The sequence below is a fragment of the Poecilia reticulata genome, linkage group LG6 (genome assembly GCF_000633615.1).
Source record: "Poecilia reticulata strain Guanapo linkage group LG6, Guppy_female_1.0+MT, whole genome shotgun sequence".
Lineage (NCBI taxonomy): Eukaryota > Metazoa > Chordata > Actinopteri > Cyprinodontiformes > Poeciliidae > Poecilia > Poecilia reticulata.
In genome coordinates, this window is record NC_024336.1 from 16,178,941 (window position 1) to 16,191,981 (window position 13,041).

Sequence of the window (13,041 nt, forward strand, 5' to 3'; positions counted from 1 at the left end):
GGTCCTCCAGGGTTTGGAGCAAGGTGTTGCAGATGTATTACATGTCAGTTCCGAAATTTTTTATTTTTTTTTTCTCAACAAACTGATGAAAAACAATTCTTTTTATTGGACTGCGTCTGGAGCATATACAGATGATTGTCTATAGAGGAATGCAACACAAAATAAAGTACATATTGGACAGTCCTGATCACCCCTGTCACCAGACAGTAACACAACAGGAGAGTCATCTTCAGATCTACAAACATCAACAATTATTTGAAGAAACTTCAATAATACGAGCTTTTCCCAACACAATAGAATGAGCTGGCACTGCTTGTATGTTGAGTTTTATTCATATATGTTGCTGCAGAGACAGACAGAAACACAGCGGTTTCTCATTTGCAAATGTACATATTGCTGGTGCACTTGCAGCTGTACACATTCCATCTTGTTATCCAGGGAATAAATATTAGCAGGAGAAGGTGCCAGCCGATGGATCTGCTGCCCGGCAACCATCTCAAAGCAATTTGAAGTGCTTTGAGATGGGGCAGGAATATCACAAAGTTTAACAGCACTCATTAGCACAGGTGGTTTAAAGTCCTTGTCTTGCAAGACACAAGTAAGTCTAGAGTATTTGTCATCGTCTGCATAAATTTAGAGGTCGTCACACAATACGTTCTGCAGTGTTTTATGAACTTGTAATGGACTTTAATGACAAATGGTTAAGTCAGACATTCAAATGTGATCGCGTTCTCCTTCTAGTTACTTATTCATTTTCACCTTTCAGCCCAGAGGGTATGCAACGCTTGTTTGTCAGGCAAGCATTCTAGAGGAATTGCACAACACTCAGTCTATTATCTAGTAGGTGAACATGGCTCTGAGCGGAAAAGGGGAAACATAGCAGAGAGAGCACTAGCACAGATCCAATTACAAGTGCACCACAGAATATTACAATGTGACTCCGAAGAAAATTAGAGCACGTTATTTATTTAATCAGGTTGCACCTCTTTATTCAAGTTTATTGTTGCATTACAAGGGGGGAAATGAAGTCTGATGCATAATGCACCAGGTATGTGATTGCTTGTGTAGAGGTTGAACTATTAATCCTGTATTCAATGAATATGATGAGAATCAGATTTGTAGGTCAAAATTGTGCACACAAACAATAAATTTGACTGCTGTTTAATGAGTTCACTGTGGACAGATATAAATGTATAAATTTAGGATAAATAAAATAAAAAATATATTTAGCCTATACAGTCATATTCAATAAATTAGAATATATGCTCAGATGAGGCTCATTTGTCAGATTAAAGCAGACGTTAAACAAACTACTATTATACCCACATTTCTGTATTATACATGTTTTGGTCTGATGTAATATTCTAATTTTAAATGTCATGTTTTCTTTATCTGTGAATAAAAAACCCCCCTCATAGTTAATAGAAATAAAGCTTTTTAAAAATATTCATCTGTGTATGATACATTTTATATAATATGTCTCACTTGCTGACATAGCTCTTGACATAAATTAACTTTTTAGTATTTTAATTGCAATATGCTTATTTTGTTTCACAGAAGAGAAACTGATTACTCCGGTGTTCATCAGAGACATGACTTTGGGAAGGAACTGCCTATGGTGACTGGATTTTGGAAAAAGCCCTCTGTTGCACCGACCTAAAGGTAAAAGTCTAAACAGTTTGTGTCCAGGATGTGTGAGGTCTGCAGAGATGTTAAATGCCCTTTTCCTCACCCTTGACCTGTACAACTCCTGGACATCGGGTGATAGTCAGTAAAAATAGCTTGTTTCTTTGCTCAACTTTATTCCGCCATGTACATCAGCTGAACAAACAACAAGAACAGAAGAAGAGAATCCCTACCCCAATCACATATGCTCTTGGCATAACAGTGCCCCTAGTGGATGGACATGTAATACAAACAAAACAAAGGAGTAACATCGGGAAGATCAGCCTCGATGACCTCTCTGTGTACCGAGTCTCACAGAGGAGCTAATCAGATGAGAATGGAAAGCAGCTGAGTTAAAGTACAGACACAGGAGAATGAGCTGATTGAGAGCAGCTGTGCTGAAAAGCAGGTTGGCTGGCAGGCAGAAGGAAGGAAGGAAACAAAGCAGAAGAAACAGCGACTATGGAAAGGGAGAATCTGAAACAAATATGAACAGTAAACAAAAAGGAACACTTATCTAATAAAAAATAATTAACACAACAAATTATTAGAATAAATGAATTAATACAAAGAATAAAATGTCAGTAAGTGAGCAAATAAACAACAAAATAAATGATCAAAACAAACAAAAAAAAAACATCAATGAAACCTGGAGTCCAAACAGCTATGGATCATGAGACACTTATAGCATTGTGTGGTCACAGATGGACCGTAAATCCCCACTGTAGAGAATGTGGAGATTTTGGCCAGTGCTTCAGCTGGATGTGGACACAGCAGAGCTCTCTCAAATCCTGAAGCACAGAATTTGAAACTGCTAAGCTACACGAGAAGACCCCATCACACCCACACGAGAATATTTTATGGTTTAACGAGGTCTTTTGGACCCCTCCATAATGACCCAAATACGGCATCAGAATTAAAAAAGAAAAAAAGCTTTTAATGACAGTCAATAAAGTTTTATGGCAATGTTGTGATGGAAGCCATAGAGAATAGTTTTTATTGTAATTAAAATGGTATCCTTGGATCGTAAGGAAATAGAAAAAAATATCTTGGTTGTAGGGGGTTTGCAGACTTGATCTACATCATCATCAACATTCTACTTTAATTCCAGGTTGAGAAATGTCAAAAACTACACTTAAATCATTTTTTTCAAATCTGTAACAAATTTTAAAACATTGATTTTTGTCAAAAAAAAAAAAAAGGTTTTGCTAGCTTATTTAGCGTTTTCAACACTCTCCTGGTAAAAGTCAGATCCTTGTTCTACACTTTGCTTCCTACAGAGAGTCTGGACCAGCATGGACGGAGTGGCTTTCTTTACTTTCTCAGCTGTCATTGTCTAGCTACAGCTGTAGGCGTGATGGATGGAAATGTGTTCATTGTAAGTGAGAGGTATATTTACTCTTTCTGGTTGTATCTGTGTAATGTATGCATTACAGACACGAGTGTCCAGAAATATTCCACTGTGTAAAATGAGGCTCAATCATAGGAAACCTATAGGTACAAGATTATTCATTTGTTGCATGTCTAAATGAAATTAGAAACATTCACTGAGATACAAGTTAATGTAGAGTTCACCTATTAAGACAAAAAGAAAAAGTTTCATGCAATAAAAATACTTGCAACTATTTTTAAAATATTTTTAAACTTTGAAACGGGTCAATTTGACCCGCAACATAATAGGAGGGTTAAGCTAGCAAAGAAGTTTGACAAACCATCATTGTTTGTTTGACTCCAGCAGCGAAAATTATCAATGATGATTTGGATTTTATTTATTTTAGAACGTTGTGCTTGTGAGCCTCTTGACTGGTCAAAGTCAAGGGGCTCAAAGTGGATGTGCATCTTGAAGTAGATTTGTCAAGTGGAGGAAGCAATAATGGATGAAAGTGGAGTGAAACATTAATAAAATATACATGTATTTATGAAGCGTAATATGTATGCAATAGGGGGCTGCACTAATAACCCTAACCCTAATAAGTCAGTTAAAAGTAAAGACGTTTGACATTTTAAATAAATGTTCTAAGGATCCAAAGTTCGGCAATACTAGGCACAGATTAATACGAAAAGACAGAGCATGTCGCTAAGAAGAAATGAAAATGACTAAAAGCAGTTCAACATAACACAAAAAAAGTATTACCCAAAATCTATTTTTTTTAAAGTTTAACCAAAAAAAAAAGAAGATTCATATAAATAGCTGGAGGATTACAAGGATACAACAATCTGTGTGCCAGACACGGCAAATACACAGCACAGTGTCTGTCAGCTGGAAATGCTCCCTAACTTGGAAGGACAACAGGGGTTGGGATTTGGCCATCAAGGGTACAAGCTGTCAGTGGCCTCTCTCATCCTGTCCCTTGGTTCTCTTCACTAAATCCCTGAGTTAGACATCAAGGCCATTGTGATCTGATTTTATCCTGTGTATCTAGTTCAGCACACACTGTTTTTTTTTTCTCTCTTTGGAATGAGGAAAAAGTAGTTCGCTTGTCAATACAGGGAAACTACCAGGATTGTTTTATAATAATATAAACAAAACAAAAAAAAAATAGTTCTAATAGATCATGTTTGTAATGCATGCAATATGGTTATTTAAAACACTATGGCATTATGGTTAAGATTTTATCAGTAGCAATTTAAGTCTCAAAACATTATCTTATCTCAGATTCTACTGTATGTGTTTTTAGTGGAATGTGTGTGTTTGTTTGACTTATTGCATGTGTGTGTTTGTTTGACTTGTTGCAATGATGTTTACTACCTTTTTTTTAGTAAAAAAAAAAAAAAAAAAAAATTGAGAAACATTTTGCATAAGCGTGTAATAATGTATCTGGGTTATGTTATGGATAGATGATTCTGTGTTTTCCTCTGTCTCTTTTAGCTGCTTGCATCCTCAAGCACATGTAAAGGTACAGAAATGACATCACAGGAGATCGCCCTCTAGAGGCCGTAGCTCATTTAAATGGTCTGGTGTCATTTTCTGCTTCTGTAAGGAAGCATAGTGATGGACCAGAGCTGCAACATAAACTATTTCTCTGTTGTTTCTAAACAATGTTATCTCTTATTTGGCTTTAGTAAATTGAACTGATGATTTTCAATGTCCACTTTAAAGCACCTTTCTATCTCCGTCTTTCAACAGTACTGCATATACATACTTCCTCAACAAAGTAACATGCTTATAACAGTTGGATAGTTGTTGGCATGACATGTTTAACTTACAAGATAAATATCACGGCAGAACAAACATGCAAGGGGTATCATCATTCCCCTTTAATTGCCTGCTTATGGTGACTAATTTGCAAATACATGCTATAAATACAAATACTTGTCATATATTAACTCGTGATGGTCATTCACGTGCCTGAACTCTCGGTGCTGACCTATATCCAAATACCAGGTCTATCTGTCACATGCCTACAGTAGTACATCACAAAGCTTAAAATAATTTCTCATCCAGTCTTTAGTTGTCAGTGACTTTCAAAGGAACCTCTGCCTACCAAACAAAGTGGATGCTATCTCAGGAGCAATAATGTGTGCTCTGTCCAGGAACAAAATCATAAAAATAAGTAGAACTTCAAATTTATAAAATATGAAACTGAAACATTAATATCACTCTTCAACAGACTGACTGTTCATTGTGAAAAAGCATGCAATGATAATTATTGAAGTAAGAACAGAAATTTTGTGTTGTCACTGGTACACCGCACTACACTGTACTGCTCATGATTCCTTAGTTATTTTAATGGGAACTGTGTTGAATTTGGTGTCTGACAGCTCCTGGGTAAAAGAATTTACTATAACACTCCTTCCTGCATAAAGGGTATAGCAGTTTGCCACAGGAGCAGCGTTCCTGTCTAATCACTGCGTCATGCATGGGGTGACAGACATTTGCCAGGAGAGATGATAGCTTGGCAAACATCCTTTTGTCTCCCGCCTCGTGCTCTGAGTCACAGGGATATCCCAGGAAAAGATCTGGTCTTCCTGATGAGTTTATCCGATATCTTCCTTTTGGCGGTCTCTGTTGCAAGTATTTGATGAAAAGATGACCGAAACTCAACCTCTCTGAAGGCCTTTGTGCACTACAGGGCTCTGGCCAGGTCAGTGTGCTTTGGACAAATGGAGACATGGATATGTCACATTTATTACATTTTTAAAATTAATCCACTCTTGTAACTACTCCCTCCGTGCATCCCCTGATTTGCTAAAAATGTTTCTGAAGATGGTCTCCTTCATGACAATAGCATTGCAATTTCCACCTTGAGGTTTTTAGCCATTTGACAATGTTTTATAGTTACTTACAGAAGAATCATAAAATATTTACAGAATTCCTCAACGTGTCGGATAAACATTCGGCATTCATGTTGCATGCAGACACAGAAACAAGATTGCGGAAGCAGACTGGCTGAAGTGAAATGTCAAAATTGCTGTATTGGTGCATTTGTGCATAAAACACGACTACAAACTTCTGAACAAACACACGACACATCACAGTTTTGCACTGATGTGTATTGACTCTGCATTTGCAGTATTTTTGAAGAGCTGTATCTTAATTCATGATAAATGCTCATGCTAAATGCTCATGATAAATTTGGTCTTTCTGAGTATTTGGTAAAATACATAATGAACCCATATGTTTGGCTTCAGCAAAGACAGAGCCAATTGAATTTCTAATTTTTGTAGTTCCCTCCTTGTTTGGTGCTCTTTGATTGGAAAGTTACACATTCTGACGTCACATACAGGCTGGCATACAGCCCATTTTTTTGGCACACCAAAAATCTGGGTTTGGGGATGGAAGGGTAAGTGTTGGTATGACTATTAGAGTGGAAGAAGGAAACAAGCATGACAATCACGTATTTGGTAACTATAATGCATAAAAACGCATTTACCCCCAACCAACCACAGTAACTCGCTCAACAGTTTTTTTTTTTTTTTTTATTTGCTATTAATTTTACAACATAAAGATGGTTCTGTTTCCTAAAATAGCTTTGCATTTGCTGTCTGAGGCTTTTATGGCCAAAGAATGTGAATCCAGCTTTCGTGTCTCCCTGCTGTGTTTCTTTACTTACTAAAGAGCTGTGATTTTGATGGCAAAATGTTTGAAAATATGATTACAAACCAGCTCTCGGGGGAGATGAACAAGTATGGGAGTAAGCTCATGTCTTTGATGTCATTATACACTAAGTAATCTCAGTCAAACTCAATTACCCCATTCCTCTGATCATGTTGAGTGTCAGAAAGGATGGTGGGATGCACACTTTACTGCAGTAGGTTTCACCAGACTGCGCTCGCATCCTTCGCATCACTAACTTCTGGAAGTGAAGTCACAAAATACATGCTGATTGAGACAGTATTTGCAGAATCTATAACGTGTTACAAAGGACGACCGAGTAAAAATGTGTTCTAACAGGTAATGCGGGTGAACTGAATTTCCTGTGTAGTCCTTTAAATGTTAAGATTTTCTCTTTTCAAGTTTTCAGACAATTACTAATTTTGGGATACAGTGATGTATGTTAAGTCAGTCCAAAAATCTCGTCTACATTGTATAAGACCTTTTGTTTTAAGGAAGTGTGGAATCCTGTTTGTTTAGGCATAAGTCAGAATGTCTTTTGTAGGTTGCTGAATATATGAGGGGTAATGGTGCTAAAAACTAGGATATTAAATCCCATGATGACAAACTGACATAGGGCAGTGTGAAAAAGCAACTCAAGTGCCAAAAATCTGACGTTTTATGGCAAGCCACACCATGCGGCCCCCCTTTCTTCACTTCTTTCAGCACAACTTGCATCAAGCAAAAGTAAGTTCATACGCCTCAGGTCACACAAGACTGCAACTAAACCTGAAAATGGTCACATTGGCTTCAAAAATAAGTCAACACAGAAGCATACACACAGACATATGCCTTCGTGATCGCACATAAACATTCTAAGTTCATGATCCCTCTAGGAAGTCTTGGGCCGCTCAGCTAGCCCATAATACCCCAGCTTATCTCTTCTATTGGCCCCACTGGGCCTGCAGTTCTCAATTCATTCCAAAACCTCTCTGATAATCAGGCATCTCTTTTTCTGCCAGAGGTCTGGCGGAATATCCCCAGGTCTATAGATATTAGATCCAAGCCATGACCTGAAGGTCTCGGTGAGCAAATACAGTGCAGCAACAATAAAAAGATTAGTTGCGCAAAAAGCATCCCTTATGCATTTTGATCTTTAACTCATTAGAAATACTGTTGTGTGCTGTATGCCAGATGTAATGAGAGATTTTAAATTGAGAAACAAAACAAATAAGTAAGTGCTCGTTGGTTTGAAATCAGGATTATACATCATTTATGATGGTCAAATATCAACGTATCGGGCAACACACACCCCTTGACCATGGTGAAAATCAAAGGAAAACAGATGAAAATCATATTGAGCACATGGAAATTTTAACAAAAATGCATGCAAAATTACATTTGGGCTGAATATTTTCATATTTTCAACAAATAATGGATAGTACCCTATAAAGAAATACGACAACCATGGGTGCTTAAAATTACATTCAGCTAAATAGTATTTTATGCAGGCTGCTTCAGTACCCAGCAATCTAATGTAATTTGCCTTAGTTTGAATTTAGCTGAAATTTCTTTTACACCTGCCAACCTTGTTCAAATAAACTTCAATCAAGTTTCAGCATTTCCTTCACACTTGGTGTAAAACACAGAGATATACTGATGCTGTTGCACATTGTGGATGAAATCATTATCATGCACATTCTGAAGGATCCTAAACAGAATGGGTCTACACCAAAGAAAAAATCTGTCCAACCCTGTAGATGTGGCAGCCTTCCTAATTGACCATCTGGAGAGTTATGAGAGGCATCAGTTTCACCTTAAGTGTATTCAACATGGGTATTTTACTTAAGTTTATTTGATAGAGACAGATGCACAATAGCAAACATATAAAGCAGAAGTCTTTTGCCTGCATCATGGCGCTTTTAGTGTAAGCTAATATGGAGCACTTGTCCCTCGCTGGGCTTTTATAATCCTTTATGCAGGAAAATATTTTGAGACTCATTGGCTCATTTACAAGAGAGACCTGTTACATCCCCAACTTATAACATAAAAAACTATATAAACAGTACTAAGATACTACTAGGAAGGGAAATAATAATAAATAAGTAAAATGAAAATCATATTGACAACATAAACAGAGTCATACGCAGTCACACACATTGAGCATGAATAAAATGCTGTTTTTGACACAGTTTGGTTTTTCTTTTTAAACATAATTGGATCTGCTCACAGACTTTAAAGTGACGGGGAGTGAGTTCCAAATTGTGGATCCTTTCGCAGAGAAAGAACTTTGAGCAAAATCAGTTCTATGAAAAAGATCTTTATAATAGCTAATGCTGCTCTGGTAGATCTGCTTTAGCCCTTCAGTTTCAGTATACAATTTGTTGCAAGTCCATCTAGGCATTCGAAGATCAATTTTTAAAAATTCTCATTTATAAAATTGGACACTTCTACAATACTGAACTTAGCTAAAATTTCACAGTTATAAAATCTGATTGGCTTTTGGTATAAAACTCTCAAAGCCTGATTGTAGAGCCTGTGACCAGACAGTAGCTCCATAAGACAAATGTGAAAGAATCATTGAGTTGAAGAACATCTGTGCACAATTAAGTGTTAAACTTTTTGTCTGCATGATTGCTGAAAACATACTGCAGTAGGAGAGGTTTCACAGGAGCCCGGTGTGGTGTGTCTTGCGGACTGAAGAGTGTGTGTGCAGACTAACATCCTGCAGCCATGTTACCATGATTTTACAGCCCAGCCAAGAATCCTGCTTCTTGGCCAGGACTCCCTTTGAGAAAGAGGTTTAAAATCTCAAAATATCTAAAAAATTATATTTTTTATCCTGGCAAAAATATAGATTTAATTAAAAAAATGTTAAAAACATGCATGACTTACTTTTGACAAACCCTGACTCTCACATGTCATGAAGAAAGATCAAATTTGGTAGAATAATTAGCTCTTACTGGCTAACCAGTTAGTTTTATTTTTTTAAGTTAGTATTAAATTTGTTTTTATTCAACAGTGTTTTTACAACAGTGCTTGGAACAGAGTTGGTTTTGGGTTTTTCTTTTCCAGTTCCAAAGAGGTAAACAATAGCATAAGAAGCAGAAACTTTATAATTAGTAGTCCAATATAAGAACTGAAAAATATAGGTCATGCAAGCCTAAATTATCCAACTAATATAACTTTCTTCTTGACTTCAAACAAAGCTAATATCTAAAAGATATTAATTATGTAGCTAACATAAAAAAATTCTATTTTATTAATGTTTTTCAGTAGTGGGTTGTTGAGATAAATTTGCACATTAATAGTTTGTTAAAGTTTTAGTCCACAAGTAAGTAGAAAAAAGTATTAGATATGATTATTGTTTCCTCTGTAAACTTAAATAAACTGTTTGTATTTATATGTGTTGATTCTTTAAATAAATCTCAATCATGAAAATACACAAAAGCTTTTTGTAACTGGATTTGGTAGCTCAATAGAGAGGTAGAGTTTAAGCTTAAAATTAGAACAGTCAGAATTTATTTATTTTTTTTAGGAAAAAAAACATATTTTAAAGTGACTTCAGATTTAAACCAACACAATTTACTTCCTCTACTATCTAATTTTGGAAGCTCATAGTAATTATATGCATTTCTATACATTTCCGTGGTTTTAAATCAATTCAGTTTCCTGTAGTAATAAAAGACATAAACAGTGTAATTCAACAAAAACCTATGTATTACCATAACACTGCAACAACCACTGTTACACCAGCACAGGAACATCTGTGGCGTAGAAGCTAGAAAGGCAGTCTGGGACATGAAGGTCGCTGGTTTACTTCCATAACTGACAGCGGAAATTGTGAACCATAGCAGTGAGCAATGAGTGCTGTCCTGCTCCATTCTCAGTTCTTGCTGAGCTGCCCTCGAGCAAGTCACCGAATCCCCCAATTGCTCCCCTGATGGTATAAACTATAGTAGCCTGCTGCTCTTGGTGTGAGTGTGTGTTTCTGCTTGTCAGTATTTGGTAAATTGTAGAGTTTGGACAACCTCAGGTGGGATAAATGCAGGGATAAAAAGTCATGTAAAGCCAATTATTACCCATCATTAAAAAATATTGTATAAAGTAACATTTTGAGTCATTCTACATCACTAGCAGTGTTGCCAAATCTGCTTATTAAAAGCAACTAAGGGCTTGTTTTTTCTAAAGCAAGAAGATTCTGGGTTCAATTCCCGGCCTGGGGTCTTTCTGCATGGAGTTTGCATGTTTTCCCTGTGCATGCGTGGGTTCTCTCTGGGTACTCCGGCTTCCTCCTACAGTCCAAAAACATGACTGTAAGGCCTCTCCAAATTGTCCCTAGCTGTGTGTGCATGGTTGTTTGTCCTGTCTGTCTCTGTGTTCCCCTGTGACAGACTGGCAACCTGTCCAGGGTGTACCCCGCCTCTCTGTATGGTGTTTTTTCATAGAAGAACACCATACAAACACAACACACCCAGATCCCAGACAGGTAGAGCAATCCCTTGAAATATGCTGATATTCAGGTGAAGTCATTCTCATGCCCTAAAGTTCAAGGAAAAGGCTATATTTGATCACCTAACGTGTTTTTCTACAGATAACTGTATTTTCTTTCACTCATTTCTCAATTCCAATGGGAAGTTTCATTTTCTAGGTCAAGGGTATTGAAGGCAGGTAAATCGCTGTGCCTGCTCCATGTAGCTTGTTTCACAGAAAAGACATAGTGATAGTCTCTTAATTTTTATTTATTTATTTTCATACTATTGAAGTAGGATGCATCCTTCCTGTAGCATAAGTGTATATAAAATGCCTAAAGTTATTCAAATACTATAATAGGATATAATTTAAAAAAACTAAAGCGATAACAGTGTAAGAAAGACCTAATGACAAAGAGYGTGTAAATAGCCAGTCTCTGGAGTTGCTCATGCAGATACTATACTGTCACTCTGGAGATATAAATGTGACGCTAACAGGCTGTGATCGGGGTTTAATGGTATTCATAGTTGCCATGGGTCCTTTCACTCTAATATTATAAAGATAATTTTTATTCATGATATCCCCCAAATTGTCCTTGGAAGAAACAGCAGATTATATTGTTGGAGGCTACTGACCCATAGATTCTGAATAAACATGAAAAACAATTGGTGTTTCATTTAAAAGCAGAGTGACATTTGGGAATATGCCTGTGGAGCAGGATTGGAAAAGAGTGCCAGAAAATAATGGAATCATTAGAAATAAATTGCGGTGCGAATGATTGATACTCAAAAATGTAGCTTTCTGCCATCATATATTATAAAACATTAACTACCAAGACTGTCACTATACACATCAATACCTATATGTTTAGGAATTGAGGCACACTTTAAATAGATGTCACTAATGTCTTAACATCATAATAATCTTTTATACTTTTACAATTTATCGTATCAGCTTTCTGTATCATTTTCTGGGATATACCCTAAACTAACAACCTCTTTTGATGCCATCTTGCAACACTTACCAAGAGTGTTGGATTTCTGTCTTGGGAAAGCCCTTACTTTATGCCCAAATTTTTGTTTTCTGATAAACAGAAACTGAAATATAAAAGCACAACCGGCAACAGTCAATCTTGTAAGATAATTTCAACATCAACAATAAGTGAAGGAGAGCAAATGAAAGAAACACAGAATTAAGATGATAATAGTCTTATTACGAAATAACTTAAACTTAATAAATTAAGCCTATAAAGACATACAGGCAATATAGGCCTTTATAGATATAATAAGACAAGATACTTACTCTATCACTACTTTGTTTCATGATGACTAAGTTTGCATAACTTTGTGTTTACTTGTACTTGGCTGTGTCTGTTTATGTGTCTGTACTTTTTTTTTTAATTTAAAGTAAGACGGCAACAAAGTCTTGCATGCCTGTTGGAATCTGGAATAAAGTAGATTTGGCTGTAATGTCAGCTGCAGTTTGAATTTGTCCCCCACAATGGCTTATTGAAAGAGAAAGGGATAAACAAGTGGAACGGCAGCCTGTAGGCACAGACTGTTGGGGAATATCCATAGAATGACAACAGCAGTTCAAACACGACGGGAAGAAAGGAGGTTGAATGACAGTTTAGAGAGAGAGCAAACAGAGTAAAGAGATGCAGGAGGTGGCTTTCTTTTTTTATTTTTAAGAGTCTGTCTGTTGCAAACATATTGTGCTGTACCCATGCTCTTAGACAAGGTAACAAGAGGCTCTTTGTCTTTTATTTCTTGACAACTGAGCAGAGTGCGAGGGTTAGGCCACAGGGGTGGTAGTTACATTGTCTGGGTCTTTATTTTTTTATCAGCGCTTTTCAAGATCACGAGAGA

The 13,041-nt window shown here is 36.6% G+C and overlaps 1 long non-coding RNA gene across 1 annotated transcript; it reads left to right on the forward strand.

The window, feature by feature from the left end:
* The first annotated feature begins 1,572 nt into the window (after window positions 1-1,572).
* Window positions 1,573-4,847, forward strand: LOC103466127 (uncharacterized). The gene is made up of 3 exons (XR_533920.1): window positions 1,573-1,662; window positions 2,946-3,043; window positions 4,535-4,847. It is a non-coding gene; the product is annotated as an uncharacterized LOC103466127 (long non-coding RNA).
* The last annotated feature ends 8,194 nt before the right edge of the window (window positions 4,848-13,041 follow it).